This window comes from Salvelinus sp. IW2-2015, linkage group LG18 (genome assembly GCF_002910315.2).
Source record: "Salvelinus sp. IW2-2015 linkage group LG18, ASM291031v2, whole genome shotgun sequence".
In the NCBI taxonomy this organism is placed as follows: Eukaryota; Metazoa; Chordata; class Actinopteri; order Salmoniformes; family Salmonidae; genus Salvelinus; species Salvelinus sp. IW2-2015.
Genome location: NC_036858.1, coordinates 3,358,559 through 3,376,941, shown reverse-complemented (window position 1 = coordinate 3,376,941; position 18,383 = coordinate 3,358,559). Strand labels below are relative to the sequence as shown.

General features: G+C 44.2%; 1 pseudogene; it reads left to right on the top strand.

Moving 5' to 3' along the window:
• The window catches only part of LOC111977535 (glutamate receptor ionotropic, NMDA 2C-like), a 71,907-nt pseudogene that overhangs the window by 30,898 nt on the left and 22,626 nt on the right, over positions 1–18,383 (top strand).

Below are 18,383 nucleotides of genomic sequence, written 5' to 3'. Positions count from 1 at the left end.
GTAGTGGTGTGTGGGTAAAATCACTGGGGAAGCCAAGCCAGGACAAAAACACATTACAACCTATTTTGTAGTTTGTGTTTGCTCTATAACCTGTTAGTTCATATGCCTTCCTACTGTGATATATAGGCCTAAGGCCGAGACAATAAGAAGACACAGTGGCAGAATAAATTCAACCACACCTTTGTTTCATCACAAAACCGGAGATTAACCTCTGTCTGGTGAAGTCCACAAAGCATATTGTATGTAACAAAGTTACATGACCTACAGCATGGTCAAGCAAGTTAATGTTAGTCTAATACATTGACAACTAAAAGATACCAAAATCTAGTCTATTCAACGTAAGCTAAATATGATGTGGCTGTCCATGGAACTGATTTCTGTGTGTGTGTGTGTGTGCGTGCGTGCGTGCTTGCAAGTCGAAAAAACATGTTGACTCACCCTGCTTGTAGAGATACCGTCCTCCTCTCTTTCATGTTGCCGAAACATTCTTTGAGTCTGTCATACAGTACAGGCTTTTAGTTTTTGTTGTCCTAGACTACGTGGCTAAAATGCTTGCTCGCTAGTCTAACTTCCATTCATGGGCAACATTAGCTAGTTAACATTAGCCTTCTACATCTAGCTACGTATTGAACTTCCATCCTCTCAAGCCAGGGACACAATATATGAATTAATGATTGGACTAGAATCGCTGTTATAATTGTTGGCCAGTACRGAGATATTAAGTAAAACCACAAGTTCAAATCCCTATCTCTATCCCATGGCTAATTTAGGAAAGGGTCAATTTTATCCAGCTAGCTAGCCACATGAGGACARCAACACAACGAGATGTARCAATTMAWTTTTTTTCTGTGAATGACATTTGGCTTTTGATGTGATGCGATTGGTCCYTAGACACTTTTTTTGGAGCGCCAGGACCATTCACAGTTGAGCTCACTAAGTTAAGCTTAACACTGATTGGCTATAACTTCATGTTGTTTCATGAAGGGAGGCCAAATGCTCGCTGGCTTCCCTTGCATTCAATGCTACCGGTGGCAACATTGTCATACTCTTTTTTGACCAGACAGCATCAGATAGATGGGCTACACATACAGAGACAGAGGGGCACTGTTTCGCTCGCTTGGATGCTTTTTCCGGTGAGATATATTCAGCCTCTTGCGAATTGAAGGACAATTATGAAACACAGAGAGACGGAAGATAAATGAYTGAATATATATTTTGTATTATTTTTCTCTGTTCATTTTTTTTAGGGAAGCCTGGCTTCCCTTGACATGAATAGACTGCACTCGATAGGGCAAGGGTTAAGGGTTGTGATATAACTGTTCCACAGGCTTAGATGTCAGAGGTTAATATTAGATACTGGCTACACTCCCATATCTGTCTCTCCCTCTAGATTGATTCCCAGGTACTCGTAGCCTACTGCTCCCATGAAGAGGCCCAGTACCTGTTCCAGGTAGCAGGGGAGGTGGGTCTATTGGGGCCTGGCTACATCTGGATCCTCCCCTCCCTCGCGTTGGGCAACACAGAGAGCCCTTCACCTAGCAGCTTCCCCATAGGAGTGATTGGCGTCATCACCGACCAATGGAGGAAGAGCCTGAGGCAGCGGGTCAGAGAGGGAGTGGCCATAGTGGCCAAAGGGGCGGAGAGTTTCAAGAGGCATCAGGGGTTCGTTCCCGAGGGACACAGCGACTGCAACACACCAGTTACACATATCAACAACAACACACTGTTCAGGTGAGTGTGAGGTCACACCCCCTCGCTCTGTGTTTGAGTGTCTATGTTTGTGTAGCAGTAAGACATACTGAACGTGTGTGTGTGTTTGTCGTAGCAGTAGACATACTGAACGTGTGTGTGTGTGTTTGTCGTAGCAGTAGACATACTGAACGTGTGTGTGTGGTGTTTGTTGTAGCAGTAGACATACTGAACGTTGTGTGTGTGTTTGTCGTAGCAGTAGACATACTGAACGTGTGTGTGTGTGTTTTGTCGTAGCAGTAGCATATGAACGTGTGTTGTGGTTGTCATAGCAGTAGACATACTGAACGTGTGGTGTGTTTGTCGTAGCAGTAGACATACTGAACGTGTGTGTGTGTTGTTTGTCGTAGCAGTAGACATACTGAACGTGTGTGTGTCTGTGTTCTAGACACATGCTGAACGTGACATGGGAGCATAGGACCTGTCGTTTAATAACGATGGTTACCTGACAAACCCTTCCATGGTCATCATCGCTCTGAACAGAGACAGACAGTGGGACAAGGTACTGAACGAGTGTGTGTGTGTGTGTGCGTGTGGACCATGAACAACCACCCAGCACTGCCATATTGCATGCCCTGCCTCAAAATAACTTGCATACATGATGTAATCAATACATTGTTTCATCCGGTTATTACAAACTACCAGTGTTGCTGATGATGTGGTGTACTGTTCTCCCATGGCGGTGTCCCGCCCTTCTCCCAAGGGTAGCGCACACGCACACGCAACACACACACCTGTCTCCCAAGGGTACGCACACGCACACCTGTCTCCCAAGGGTACGCACACGCACACACACACCTGTCTCCCAAGGGTATGCACACGCACACACACACCTGTCTCCCAAGGGTACGCACACGCACACACACACACCTGTCTCCCAAGGGTACGCACGCACAGCACACACACACACCTGTCTCCCAAGGGTATGCACACGCACACACACACCTGTCTCCCAAGGGTACGCACACGCACACACCACCTTCTCCCAAGGGTACGCACACGCACACACACCCTGTCTCCCAAGGGTACGCACAGCACACACACACCTGTCTCCCAAGGGTACGCACAGCACACGCACACACACACCGTCTCCCAAGGGTACGCACACGCACACACACACACCTGTCTCCAAGGGTACGCACATGCACACACACACCTGTCTCCCAAGGGTAGCACACGCACACCACACACACACACCTGTCTCCAAGGGTAGCACACGCACACACACCTGTCTTCCAAGGGTACGCAACAGCACACACCACACCTGTCTCCCAAGGGTACGCACACGCACACACACACTGTCTCCCAAGGGTAGCCAGAGAGGGTGTAGGTCTACAAAGAGTAATCTCACTGCTACTGTTGAACTCATTTATTCTGCCTGCCACAGCAAGACTACTTTATCACTGTCACTGGCTGGCAGGTGTGTTTGTGTGCGTGTGTTTCGTGACTGTGCAGACCGAACACAAAGTCTGGCAATGCTCCGGAGTTCCCACAGTCATTCACTGCCCCATGTCATCTAGCTCATTCGTCAGTGAGAACGTGGCAGCGGGCACTTGTACACTGAGTGGACAAAACATTAAGAACACCTGCTCTTTCCATGACAGACTGACCAGGTGACTCCAGGTGAAAGCTATGTCCCTTATTGATGTCACTTGTTAAATCCACTTCATCAGTGTAGATAAGGGGAGGAGACAGGTTAAAGAAGGATTTTTAAGCCTTGAGACAATTGAGACATAGATTGTGTATGTGTGCCATTCACAGGGGAATGGGCAAGACAAAATATTTAAGTGCCTTTGAATGAGGTATTGTAGTAGGTGCCGCTGCTGGGTTTTTCACGCTCACAGTTTCCTGTGTGTATCAAGAATGGTCCACCACCCAAGGACATCCAGCCAACTTGACACAACTGTGGGAAGCATTGGAGTCAACATGGGCCAGCATCCCTGTGGAATGTTTTTCGACACCTTGTAGAGTCCATTTCCGACGAATTGAAGCTGTTCTGAGATGGGGGTGTGGAGGGGTGCAACTCAATACTAGGAAGGTGTTCCTAATGTTTGGTTTACTCAGTGTATATGTGTTTGTGGTGTGACATGCCATTTCATACCCTCTCTTTTTGACACACTGACAGCACTCACGCTAATGTTTTACTAAGTCAGGGGAACCATCATCCTATCTAATGTTTTATAAGTCAGGGGAACCATCATCCTATCTAATGTTTTACTAAGTCAGGGAACCATCATCCTATCTAATGTTTTACTAAGTCAGGGGAACCTCATCCTATCTAATGTTTTACTAAGTCAGGGGGAACCATCATCCTATCTAATGTTTTACTAAGTCGGGGAACCATCATCCTATCTATTTTTACTAAGTCAGGGGAACCATCATCCTATCTAATGTTTTATTAAGTCAGGGGAACTCATCTATCTATGTTTTACTAGTAGGGGAACCAATCCTATCTATGTTTTACTAAGTCAGGGGAACCATCATCCTATTAATGTTTTACTAAGTCAGGGGAACCATCATCCTATTAATGTTTTACTAAGTCAGGGGAACCATCATCCTATCTAATGTTTTAAAGTCAGGGGAACCATCATCCTATCTAATGTTTTACTAAGTCAGGGAACCATCATCCTATCTAATGTTTTTACTAAGTCAGGGGAAACATCATCCTACTCCCTCTCTCTTTCCTATTTTCTTCCTCCCGTGGGGAAGGGAAGATAGAGAGAGTATAAAGGGAGGGGGCAGGGAAGATAGATAAAGTTTAAAGGGGGGGGGGTAAGGATGTTGTAAAAGTGATTAATTTAAAAAACTGCCAGAGAAAAGTTCATAGCAGTTCAAAACAGCATTGAGATTCATAGTCAGACACAATAGTGTGGGTTATTTACACTCTACTATGTCTTTCAATAGTGTTGTAGCTATTTGTACTTTGTTATATGCTAGTAAATCCCCCTGTGTTACATTCAGCCAGTCCACCTGTGATTCCCAGTTGTATCAATAAGGGTCCACCACCCAAGGAGATCCAGCCAACTTGACACAACTGTGGGAAGCGTTGGAGCCAACATGGGGCCAGCATCCCTGTGTTACATTCAGCCAGGTCCCTGGGTCCCTGGGGTCCCCTGGGGTCTGGGACATCCTCTGGTGTATGTTTGAATCCAGTGATCGAAAGTTGATTTTGAAGATTTTTGTTTTAAGCCTATCCCAAACTTTTAACCTTAACCTTAAAAATGTGGAGTTGATGCCTGAACTTAACCTTAAATACTTTGAAATGTGGATTGATGCCTGAACTTAACCTTAAATACTTTGAAATGTGGAGTTGATGCCTGACTTAACCTTAAATACTTTGAATGTGGAGTTTAATGCCTGACTTAACCTTAAATACTTTGAAATTGGAGTTGATGCCTGAACTTAACCTTAAATACTTTGAAATGTGGTTGATGCTTGAACTTAACCTTAAATACTTTGAAATGTGGAGTTGATGCCTGAACTTAACTCTTAAATACTTTGAAATGTGGAGTTGATGCCTGAACTTAACCTTAAATACTTTGAAATGTGGAGTTGATGCCTGAACTTAACCTTAAATACTTTGAAATGTGGAGTTGATGCCTGAACTTAACCTTAAATACTTTGAAATGTGGAGTTAATGCCTGAACTTAACCTTAAATACTTTGAAATGTGGAGTTGATGCTGAACTTAACCTTAAATACTTTGAAATGTGGAGTTATGCCTGAACTTAACCTTAAATACTTTGAAATGTGGAGTTAATGCCTGAACTTAACCTTAAATACTTTGAAATGTGGAGTTAATGCCTGACTTAACCTTAATACTTTGAATGGAGTTGATGCCTGAACTTAACCTTAAATACTTGAAATGTGGAGTTGATGCCTGAACTTAACCTTAAATACTTTGAAATTTGGAACAATTTCAAATTTGCATTTGAGAAACATGGATGAACATCTAATTGTGACGTGAGTCTGTGAGGCTATTGGTTACATTAACACTGAAAGTGTGGACCTTGATAGACATTAACTGTGTTGAATTAACACTAAAGCTTTATTGGCATATTTCCCAGAATGCTTTGCCTTTCGAGTGAATTGTAGAGTTACCACCCATGACTGAATTATTAGTGACAGACGATTATTGTTGCATACATCCAATTTCTATCCTGGGGACTTCAGTAAGAAAGTTCCTAAATGAATGTGTCATTATTACTTAAGTAGTAATCCTTGAGAAGCTGGTGTTTGGAGGAAATGCTGGTGTGGGTGTTCTTAGGCCCGAGACAAAGTTGAGGGCTGGCAAACTCTGTCAATATAGCCTCAAAACACTGGCTTCTTGGGCATTATCACTGTTATTTTTATTAATTTATTCATATTATTTCATGCCACCACAATATAAACTATTAGCCTATTTATTGCCTTACCTCCTTACTTCATTTGCACACACTGTATACAGATTTTTCTATTGTGTTATTGATTGTACATTTGTTTATCCCATGTGTAACTCTGTGTTGTTGTTTTTGTCRCACTGCTTTGCTTTATCTTGGCCAGGTCGCAGTTGTAAATGAGAACTTGTTCTCAACTGGCCTCCCTGGTTAAATAAAGGTGGGGGAAAAAATTGTTCTGACACTAATCTGGGGTTGCTACCCAAGCCGGCTGGTCGTTCATTCTATCAGTTCGGTTACCAGAGACACAAAAGTTCAGTCTTTTTGTTCTGTATCTGTGGACGCGACCCAGTTGTTGGTTCGAAATGTTCCATTGCCATACTGGCTGGCCATGTTCTTATCTCTTGCTTGCTAGCTAGCCAACTATTGCTAATTTACAGTCACGTCAAACAGTGCAGCCTGAATAACAGCAAAATAGCTGCAATTGCGTTTGTTTAAGCTGTTTTTTAGTGAAATTTATTTTGATACATCCATAACAATTAGCTAATGAGGCACACTTTTGCCTGGTTTAATGTGCTCTCTCCTCAGGACATTGTTGTTCAGAGGAGCTAGCCAACAACACAGCTAACACAATAATCACTTCTAACTGAAGCTGGAAAGACAGCAAACTAGCAGCACATCATTTAATTTGACCTGTTTTCTATTGATAGTTCTTTGTATGTGTATAAAAAATTATGCTGATTCATGATTTCAACTGGCTGAGAAAAGATGCCTGCCTCTCTGTCACGTCCGGACCCTGACACATTCATTACTATGGGACATCTGGTGTTGAATATTGAAACAATGTTGCAAATTTCAGAGAGACAGACAGCAAAGTTTATACAAATCTCCGCTGTTGAAAATGAAATGCTAGTCTAAAAGAAATGTGAGATAATGTCTAGGTGCTTTTTATAGTGGATATCAAGTTGCCTCGCTGGGCTGATGAGACAGTGGATTGCACAGTCAGATGGAACAGAGTAATTAGGCATTTTAACGTCATAGATTTAGCCGGTGGTAACTTGTAGAATAGATATCGTCTGGGAATGCGGTTTTAACCAATCAGCATTCAGGAATAGACCCCCGTTGTATAAAATATAAACATTTAATACAATATGTATTTCATAATGCCTTATTTTGAGGCCTTACACCAACAAATATGTGTTGTTTCAATGACCCAACTACTGGGTTGGTCAGTTCTTTATTTATACATAAAAAAAAGCAAGTTTGGTTTGTTGCTTGGCTTAGTAGGGGCATGGCTTTCAGGGAGTTTTTTTGGCAACCCATGAGAGTAAATGTCATTCCTGTTCATCTGTTCTGTTGAATTGTAATCACATGTCATGGTCAAACACTGCCATTTGTGTAGCTTTCATGAAGCTTACAGAAGTGTATGAATTTCTTAAAAACCTATGCAAAGTCCACTGTGATTTCCCCAATAAGACAGTAACTTGGGCTGTTGGTCATGAGTCAGGAAGGTAGTCAAATTCCACGTGGCTGTTTAGTCATGATAATTAGGCTTCTCCAAGCTCTGATGCTGCTGCTGGTCATTAGTAGCCTACCAAACTTGCTAACTACCTGGTACTCAGCACTCTATTGTCCCTCTAATCCCTCTGACATAAATGCAAATGTATTTGAAAATCTAATCAAACACTTAATGAGAGCCCATGAGCTCATGTTGCGCAACATTTCTATAGGCTATGCAGTTGAGGGAGAAACAGTGATGGCTGCTAATAGAAAGAGGAGGATCCCATCAGCTTTCTATAGACTAGGCCTATGAAATGTATTTCTCAACTTTCCTAATACTAAGCACATTGCTTATATTTAATAAGGTTTGTATCACAACTAAAGCAGCCAAATAACTTCTTAAAATTAAGCACATTAATCAGCTTTACAAGGGGTGTAGAGACTAACTGGCATATACAGTTGAAGTCGGAAGTTTACATACACCTTAGCCAAATACATTTAAACTCAGTTTTTTACAATTCTTGACATTTAATCCTAGTAAAAATTCCCTAGGTCAGTTAGGATCACCACTTTATTTTAAGGATGTGAAATGTCAGAATGATAGTAGAGAGAATTATTTCTTTCAGCTTTTATTTCTTTCATCACGGAACGGCACCTCCGTACCTTCAGGCTCTGATCAGGCCCTACACCCAAACAAGGGCACTGCGTTCATCCACCTCTGGCCTGCTCGCCTCCCTACCTCTGAGGAAGTACAGTTCCCGCTCAGCCCAGTCAAAACTGTTCGCTGCTCTGGCACCCCAATGGTGGAACAAACTCCCTCACGACGCCAGGTCAGCGGAGTCAATCACCACCTTCCGGAGACACCTGAAACCCACCTCTTTAAGGAATACCTAGGATAGGATAAGTAATCCTCTAACCCCCCCCTTAAAAGAGTTAGATGCACTATTGTAAAGTGGTTGTTCCACTGGATATCATAAGGTGAATGCACCAATTTGTAAGTCGCTCTGGATAAGAGCGTCTGCTAAATGACTTAAATGTAAATGTAAATCAACATTCCCAGTGGGTCAGAAGTTTACATACACTCAATTCGTTTTTGGTAGCATTACCTTTAAATTGTTTAACTTGGGTCAAACGTTTTGGGTAGCCTTCCACAAGCTTCCCACAATAAGTAGGGTGAATTGTGGCCCATTCCTCCTGACAGAGCTGGTGTAACTGAGTCAGGTTTGTAGGCCTCCTCGCTCGCACACGCTTTTTCAGTTCTGCCAACAAATGTTCTATAGGATTGAGGTCAGGGATTTCTGATGGCCACTCCGATACATTGACTTTGTGTCCTTAAGCCATTTTGCCACAGCTTTGGAAGTATGCTTGGGGTCATTGTCCATTTGGAAGACCCATTTGCGACCAATCTTTAACTTCTGACTGAWGTCTTGATATGTTGCTTCAATATATCCACATAATTTTCCTGCCTCATGATGCCATCTATTTTGTGAAGTGCCACAGTCCCCCCTGCACCAAAGCAACCCCACAACATGATGCTGCCACCCCTGTGCTTCACAGTTGGGATGGTGTTCTTCGGCTTGCAAGCTTCCCCCTTTTTCCACCAAACATAACGATGGTCATTATGGCCAAACAGTCCGATTTTTGTTTCATCAGACCAGAGGACATTTCTCCAAAAAAGTACAATCTTTGTCCCCATGTGTAGTTGCAAACCATAGTCTTGCTTTTTATGGCGGTTTTGGAGCAGTGGTTTCTTCCTTGCTGAATGGCCTTTCAGGTTATGTCGATATAGGAATCGTTTTACTGTGGATATAGATACCTTTGTACCGGTTTCCTCCAGCATCTTCACAAGGTCCTTTGCTGTTGTTCTGGGATTTATTTGCACTTTTTGCACCAAAGTACATTCATCTCTAGGAGACAGAGCGTGTCTCCTTCCTGAGCGGTATGATGGCTGCGTGGTCCCATGGTGTTTACAGTTGCGTACTATTGTTTGTACAGATGAACGTGGTACCTTCAGGCATTTGGAAATTGCTCCCAAGGATGAACCAGACTTGTGGAGGTCTACAATTTTGTGGAGGTCTTGGCTGATTTCTTTTGATTTTCCCATGATGTCAAGCAAAGAGGCATTGAGTTTGAAGGTAGGCCTTGAAATACATCCACAGGTACACCCCCAATTGACTCAAATGACGTCAATTAGTTTATCAGAAGCGTCTAAAGCCATGACATCATTTTCTGGAATTTTCCAAGCTGTTTAAAGCACAGTCAACTTGGTGTCTGTAAACGTCTGACCCACTGGAATTGTGATACAGTGAATTATAAGTGAAATAGTCTGTCTGTAAACAACTGTTGCAAAAATGACTTGTGTCGTTCACAAAGTAGATGTCCTAACCGACTTGCCAAAACTATAATTTGTTTAACAAGAAACTTGTGGAGTGGTTGAAAAACGAGTTTTAATGACTCCATCCTATGTGTATGTAAACTTCCGACTTCGACTGTATAAGCAGCGCGTAAGTTTCAATTTTGGGGAAGATAATTTTCACCATAAAAATTTACTTTTACAATATATGGTAATTGTGTTTTCCGCTAATGGAACATTTGCGCTTATAGCCTGCTACCATGTGCACATTGCTGTGCTTATAATGTGAAGAAAAAGCCTCACAGTTTATCAAACATTTTAAGCAAAACATTCTGATCTGTTGTGTCAGCCACATTGCATAAACGTTTATTTCATGCTAGTGGTTGTATTAATTTGGGATCTATCACATCCCACAACTGTCCCAGATTATGTTTGGAATATGTATTTCTCATACAGAATAGCATAGGTTCGACTTTTGTACTATGGGGGATAGTAGATTTAAATAGGCTATTGCTTTTGATTTTCGTTTGTCCTACTCATCTTGTTGGCTGACGAAAAGTAAATGTGGACAGTTCTTCCAATATGCGCCTCCCGATTGGATAAGGACGCGCGCAGTTGCGTCCCTGATGTGTCTGTCTTGTTTTGTAGCCTGTGAGAAAGATCAGATCACGTGACAGAGAGTCATGTGAGCGAGAGGCGCTTCCGATTGCGCAGCACACGCAGGGAGAAGAGCACAACACACCACTCCGGGCCGCAAAAGGCATGTTTTTTTTTAGGGTGCATTACCACCACAAAGGGGATTCCACCGTGAAATTCGAGGCATTATCAAGTGCTTGTGAAATTGTGAATGAGAGACTATTGGAGTGTGTGCAGCCTGCGCAAAAAACAAAGCAGAGCTCATGCCTTTCAAGTGACTTTTTTCAAATCATCATTAGTCTTTCATCATGCAGCCTTACAATGTATTAAAAATCTAAACATATAGCCCAATGTTTGTAGAACAACTAAAGTTACATTCATAACTCTAAATGAAGCATATAGGAGAACCTGTTTCTTTGTTAACAGCTCAACACAGAATAGCAGCATGTGCACAGCCTCAAATCATTTGCAGCCAATATATTTTATTCAGCTTTGTTTAATTGTATTCTTCATACTATAAAATAATGCCATGGAATTATAAGCAAATCTTGTCTGGTAAATGAACTAGTGTAGCCCACAGCCATTTGGCATAGCCACATCAGGACCTAACATAAGGACAACTCAGAGTACGCTATTCTGTTCTTCTGAAATAGACTACATTTTCTTAATGTCATGCTGCTTTAGACCTGTTTAAAATAAATAATGGATGTATTGTGATGGTGTAGGCTATATTACATGGATTTATTAGAGTTTTTAAAATGGAAGCCAGGAGAGGCTATGTTTGGAAGCCAGGAGAGGCTAAATGTGTTTCTGTTAATTAACTTTGTGACCGCCACAACCCTAATAGTAACCACTTTGTTGCAATATGTCAAAAATGAAGTTAATCTGTTTTTTATTAGAATATGTAATGTGCAATAACATTAAAAGAAAATGTAACATGATCAACAGTAATGACTTTCTCTCTGAACGGTGGCCAAAATAAATACAGAAAATCCACACGGACTACATCAAATAAAGACCCAGCAGCTCAGTCAAACCAGAATTAAAGTGAATAAAATCCCAGTTCATGGTTAAATTAACCATTGTCTGAGGAATTTGTACAACCCAACATACATGATATTAGTTTGTAAAGTCATATGTAATTCCAATTTAAACTTGGATTGAGAGCTCCGATATCTTATAAACTGGAACAACCATTTCAGTAGCGGTTACAAAAAAAAATCAATTTTACATATTGCATTAGTTTAGAAAATGTATGTTGTTTATATTCGAGAAGCATAAGATGAATTAATCCATCAATGTACATGCAAAAACATAGATACTGAAACAAACAATTCTTAAAACCAACCTGCAGTAGAGCATGCTGGGAAATATGATAAAGTAGGGCGTGGTTTTGGTTCAACTCTGGTTATTAACACCAACAATGGGGTTATTTTACACCAAGGAGTGGTAATCCAACATTTACAGAGTTGCTTGTTATGTTTAGATTGTAGTCCCTCAAAATAAGGCCTTATGAAATACATATTTTGAAAATCTACAAAATAACATATTCGCTCAGGATCTCACTTGGTAACGTCCCAAGGACAAACAAGTGATTAATGCAACAATGATGTCTCTGTCACTAACAAATACTGTCCTGGGTGGTAACTCTACAATTAGCTCGAAAAGGCATTCTGGGAAATAAGGTTTTACACTAAGTAGTAGTAGTAGTAGTAAGTAGTGTGTTCATTTAACACTTTCCAGTGTCTATACAGGTCCACACTTTCAGTGTTAATTTAACACTTTCCAGTGTCTTTACAGGTCCACACTTTCAGTGTTCATTTAACACTTTCCAGTGTCTATACAGGTCCACACTTTCAGTGTTCATTTAACATTCTTAGTTTTGATTTAACACTGGAGAATTTGCTGTGTATAAATCAGCAGAGCTATGACTGGGGGGATGGAGTGGGGAGCTCCAGGGACGGGATGCTGGGTGACAAATGGAGCCCCAATAGGGTTAAGCGAGGGCAGGTTCTTAACCTGGGATCATTGCGTCGGAGCTCGGCTCTGGGTCACAATCCTGGATCAGCCCGTCTCAGATCTACAGCACTGAGTTTAATCCACTTTCATGTACTCTTCCTCCTACTCATTCTGTCCCTCTCTCTCCCTCTATCTCTCTAACTCTGCCATCTCTCTCTCCCTCTATCTCTCTAACTCTGCCACCTCTCTCTCTTCCTACTCTCTCCCTCTATCTCTCTAACTCTGCCACCTCTCTCTCTTCCTACTCTCTCCCTCTATTCTCTCTAACTCTGCCACCCTCTCTTCCTACTCTCTCTCTCTATCTCTCTAACTCTGCCACCCCTCTCTTCCTACTCTCTCTCTCTACCTCTCTAACTCTGCCATCTCTCTCTCTCTTCCTACTCCTCTCTCTCTCTATCTTTCTAACTCTGCCACTCTCTCTCTCCCTCTATCTCTCTAACTCTGCCATCTCTCTCTCTTTCCTACTCTCTCTCTCTTCTCTCTCTCTCTAACTGCCATCTCTCTCTCTTCCTACCCTCTCCCCCTATCTCTCTAACTCTGCCATCTCCTCTCCCTCTATCTCTCTAACTCTGCCATCTCTCTCTCTCTCTCTCTCTCTCTCTCCTCTCGCTCCTCTCTCTCTCTCTCTCTCTCTCTCTCTCTCTCTCTCTCTCTCTCTCTCCCTCAACCTCTTTCTCTCTCTCTCTCTCCCTCAAACCTCTCTCTCTCTCGCTACCCCCCCCGCCCGCCCGCCACTCCCCCCAGGTGGGGACATTAGAGCGGGGTATCCTCCAGGTGCGTTATCCGGTGTGGCCTCGATATGGCAGTTTTCTCGAGCCGGTATCAGATGATCGCCACCTGACGGTAGCCACTCTGGAGGAGAGGCCCTTCGTCATCGTAGAGAACGTGGACCCCGACACGGGAACCTGTGTACGCAACACCGTGCCCTGCCGACGCCAGTCCAACCGCACCGAGAGGTATACACGCACTCACTCACACACAAAACAACATGCAAATTGAAGATTTATGCTCACACAACAGCCTGCACATATCTGGTAAGCACATACTGGATGGTACATTTTGAGACCAGGACGTTTTTTTATATATATATATATACAGTGAGGGAAAAAAGTATTTGATCCCCTGCTGATTTTGTACGTTTGCCCACTGACAAAGAAATGATCAGTCTAACATTTTAATGGTAGGTTTATTTGAACAATGAGAGACAGAATAACAACAAAAACATCCAGAAAAACGCATGTCAAAAATATTATAAATTGATTTGCATTTTAATGAGGGAAATAAGTATTTGACCCCATCTCAATCAGAAAGATTTCTGGCTCCCAGGTGTCTTTTATACAGGTAACGAGCTGAGATTAGGAGCACACTCTTAAAGGGAGTGCTCCTAATCTCAGTTTGTTACCTGTATAAAAGACACCTGTCCACAGAAGCAATCAATCAATCAGATTTCAAACTCTCCACCATGGCCAAGACCAAAGAGCTCTCCAAGGATGTCAGGGACAAGATTGTAGACCTACACAAGGCTGGAATGGGCTACAAGACCATCGCCAAGCAGCTTGGTGAGAAGGTGACAACAGTTGGTGCGATTATTCGCAAATGGAAGAAACACAAAAGAACTGTCAATCTCCCTCGGCCTGGGGCTCCATGCAAGATCTCACCTCGTGGAGCTGCAATGATCATGAGAACGCGGAGGAATCAGCCCAGAACTACACGGGAGGATCTTGTCAATGATCTCAAGGCAGCTGGGACCATAGTCACCAAGAAAACAATTGGTAACACACTACGCCGTGAAGGACTGAAATCCTGCAGCGCCCGCAAGGTCCCCCTGCTCAAGAAAGCACATATACATGCCCGTCTGAAGTTTGCCAATGAACATCTGAATGACTCAGAGGACAACTGGGTGAAAGTGTTGTGGTCAGATGAGACCAAAATTGAGCTCTTTGGCATCAACTCAACTCGCTGTGTTTGGAGGAGGAGGAATGCGGCCTATGACCCCAAGAACACCATCCCCACCGTCAAACATGGAGGTGGAAACATTATGCTTTAGGGGTGTTTTTCTGCTAAGGGGAYAGGACAACTTCACCGCATCAAAGGGACGATGGACGGGGCCATGTACCGTCAAATCTTGGGTGAGAACCTCCTTCCCTCAGCCAGAGCATTGAAAATGGGTCGTGGATGGGTATTCCAGCATGACAATGACCCAAAACACACGGCCAAGGCAACAAAGGAGTGGCTCAAGAAGAAGCACATTAAGGTCCTGGAGTGGCCTAGCCAGTCTCCAAACCTTAATCCCATAGAAAATCTGTGGAGGGAGCTGAAGGTTCGAGTTGCCAAACGTCAGCCTCAAAACCTTAATGACTTGAAGAAGATCTGCAAAGAGGAGTGGGACAAAATCCCTCCTGAGATGTGTGCAAACCTAGACGCGGAAGATTTCACTGGAGAGAGAGGGGAGAAAGAGTCAGAGCAAAGGGTAGGCAGTGTGAGCAGAACCAGCGGTGTCGTTTGACTTAGCAAACGAGGAATCGGATGTCGTGACCTTCTTTTCAAACAATTGCGTTGACGGAAGTCCATCTGCAGGGAGAGGGGGGTGGGGGGGGGGGGGGAGGGGGGGGCCGGGACGGGGAGAGGATTCAGGAGGGAGGAGAACGTGGCAAAGAGCTTCCTAGGTAGGGCTAGATGCGTGTGGAATCTTGAAGTGGGTAGAAAGTGGCTTTAGCAGCAGAGCACAGAAGAGGAAATGTAGAGGAGGAGGGAGTGAAAGGATGCCCAGGTTCCGCGGGAGGACCGAGTTTTCCTCCATTTTCCGCTCGAGCTGCCCGAGCCCTGTTCTGTGAGCTCGCCAATGAGTCGTCGAGCCACGGAGCGCGGGGGACGGACCAGCCGGCCTGGAGGATACGGCGGCACATACGAGACGTCAAAGGGATGCAGCAAAGGGAGGAGAGGAGGGTTGGGAAGCGAGGCCAAAGAGAGATCAGAGGGAGATAGGTTTGGCAGAAGTATTGAGCAGAGGGAAGCAGATGATAGGCATGATGAAGCAGGAGAGGGTACGGCGGAGACGGGAGAAGCGAGAGGTGGGGTTAGTGGGGACGGCCGGGATACCATCCGAGTAGGGGCAGTGCTGGGAAGTGTTGGATGAGAGCGAGAGGGCAAAAGATAAACGGTAGATGAGTCGGGAGACTTGGAGGGGAGTTGCAATGAGGTTAGTGGAAGAACAGCACTCTAGTAAAGATGAGGTCGAGACGAGATATTGGCCTGCCTTGTTGAGTAGGGGAGAGGAGAGCTAGAGAGTCAGCTAGGAGGCTTCAAAAAGAGGAGAGGAGTGGAAAGAAGGAGGCAGAGAGGAATGAGTCAAAGGTAGACGTGGGGGGTTAAAGTCTGCCCCAGAACTTGGACAGGTGGAGCCGTCTTCCAGGGGAAAAGGGCTATCAACGGCAGTCCAGCTCATTTGAGGAACTCTCCTGGGGGGGGGGCGAGAGCGAACCTGGGGAGCGATAAATGATAGGATGTGTTTAAGCTATGAAAGGGCTGGTAATTGACACAGCATGGAATTCAAGGAGGCGAATAGGACCAGATGGGTAAGGGGGAAAGAAGAGAGAATGACCACTGGGAGAGATGAGGCATCCCAGGTGCCACCCACCACGCTGACAGAAGCTCTCGGCGGCTGTGGCGACACGCCCACCCACTCCATCAGTCCGTGGGCGGACGAAGAGAGAGCCAGGAGCTAGCATGTGTTATTCTGTGGTGAATCCATGTTTCCGTCAGTCCAAGCAGAGTCGAGGGCCGACTGGAGGAGGCATACAGGCCTGAGATTGACTCTTGCCTTGTTGCCGCAGATCGGCAGTTCAGAGGCTACCGGAGACTGGAACTCACGAGTGAGGTCGCGCGCTTGGGACCACACAGATTAGGGGTGGCCGCGGCACGCGGTGTGGAGCGTCTGTTAGTCTTGACTAGCAGAGAGGAGAGAACAGGATAGACAGAACACCATACGTTGACAGGCCCTACAGACAGAGGCTACGCTAATGACAAAGGAGAATTAGGAACTGACAATGAACTACATCGCATGTTCAGGAAAGTTACAGTTACGTGCAAGAATCTTATTGACTAAAATGATCTAAAATGCATAGAAGTATGTGAAGAGCGACCCTAGGCTGGCAGCTGGCTGCGTGTTGACTTTGTACGGCTAGCTGGCAGTTGCTCGCGTTGTTGACACTACACTAATCAAGTCGTTCCGTTGAGTGTAATAGTTTCTACAGTGCTGCTATTCGGGCGGCGGATAGCTGGCTAGCTAGCAGTGTTGATTACGTTACGATGCGTTAAAAAGAACGACAATAGCTGGCTAGCTAACCTAGAAAATCGCTCTGGGACTACACAATTATCTTTGAATACAAAGACGGGCTATGTAGCTAGCTATGAAGCTAGCTACGATCAAACAATCAAACCGTTGTGTACTGTAATGAAATGAAAATGTGATACTACCTGTGGAGCGAAGCGGAATGCGACCGGGTTGTTGATGCGGAAGTTCTATTGGTAGACGTTGGCTAGCTGTTGGCTGCTAGCAGTGTCTCCTACGTTAAGGACGACAAATAGCTGGCTAGCTAACCTCGGTAATTGAGATAATCACTCTAAAACTACACACTCTAACTAACAATTATCTTGGATACGAAGACAGCAAAGACAACTAGTAGCTAGCTAACACTACACTAATCAGTCGTTCAGATTGAGTGTAGTAAGTTTCTACAGTGCTGCTTTTCGGTAGACGGTGGACGTTGCTACGGGGCTAGCTTGCTGGGCAGATAGCAGTGTAGACTACACACCAAACACAGCCACACAACACATCCTAATCTATATCTCACAGTTGACAAACTCCTGCTCCTGTTGGGAGGTGATGCATGACCAGTGGGAGTTGAGCTCTTGGCAGCGCTGCTCAGCGTCGCCAGGTGTCTCTCTCTAGAAAGTGCACAATCCACAAGACAACCCACAGTACAACCCACAGTACAACCACAAACAACCACAGTACAACCACAAGACAACCACAGCACAACCACCAGTACAACCACAAACAACCACAGTACAACCACAGTACAACCACAAGACAACCACAGTAACAACACAGTACAACCACAAGACACACAGTACAACCACAAGACAACCACAGTACAACCACAGTAAACACAAACAACCACAGTACAAACCACAAGACAACCACAGTACAACCACAATAGACAATTATATACAACCATGACACATCTTTTACACACCTGTATATACCTGCTGTACCGTCCTTTGACATTCACAATGAGTCACAATCAATTATTGGATCACTTGTGTGTGTGTTTTCATGTGTGCAAGACTTGAATCATACACGACATAACAACCGCTGGCATATTCATGGAGGATGTGCTTGTGTGTGTGTGGCGTGCGCTTGTGTGTGTGTGTTGTGTGTGTGTGTGTGTGTGTGTGTGTGTGTGTGTGTGTGTGCGTGCGCTTTGTGTGTGTGTGTCAGTGTGGCATATTAACGTGGAAAGATGTGTGGGGAGAGTGGTTGAGTGCGATGGCACTTGAATTGCCGTAAAGAAGATTTATCTGCCAACGCTGGCACATCTATCATGGTAGGATAGAAACAACACACGCCTCTCTTCTATTCCCTCCTTCTCTCTCCTCTCTCTCTCTCTCTCTTCTCTCTCTCTCATCTCTCTCTCTCTCTCTCTCTCTCTCTCCTTCTCCTTCTCTTCTCTCCTCCTCTCTCTTCTC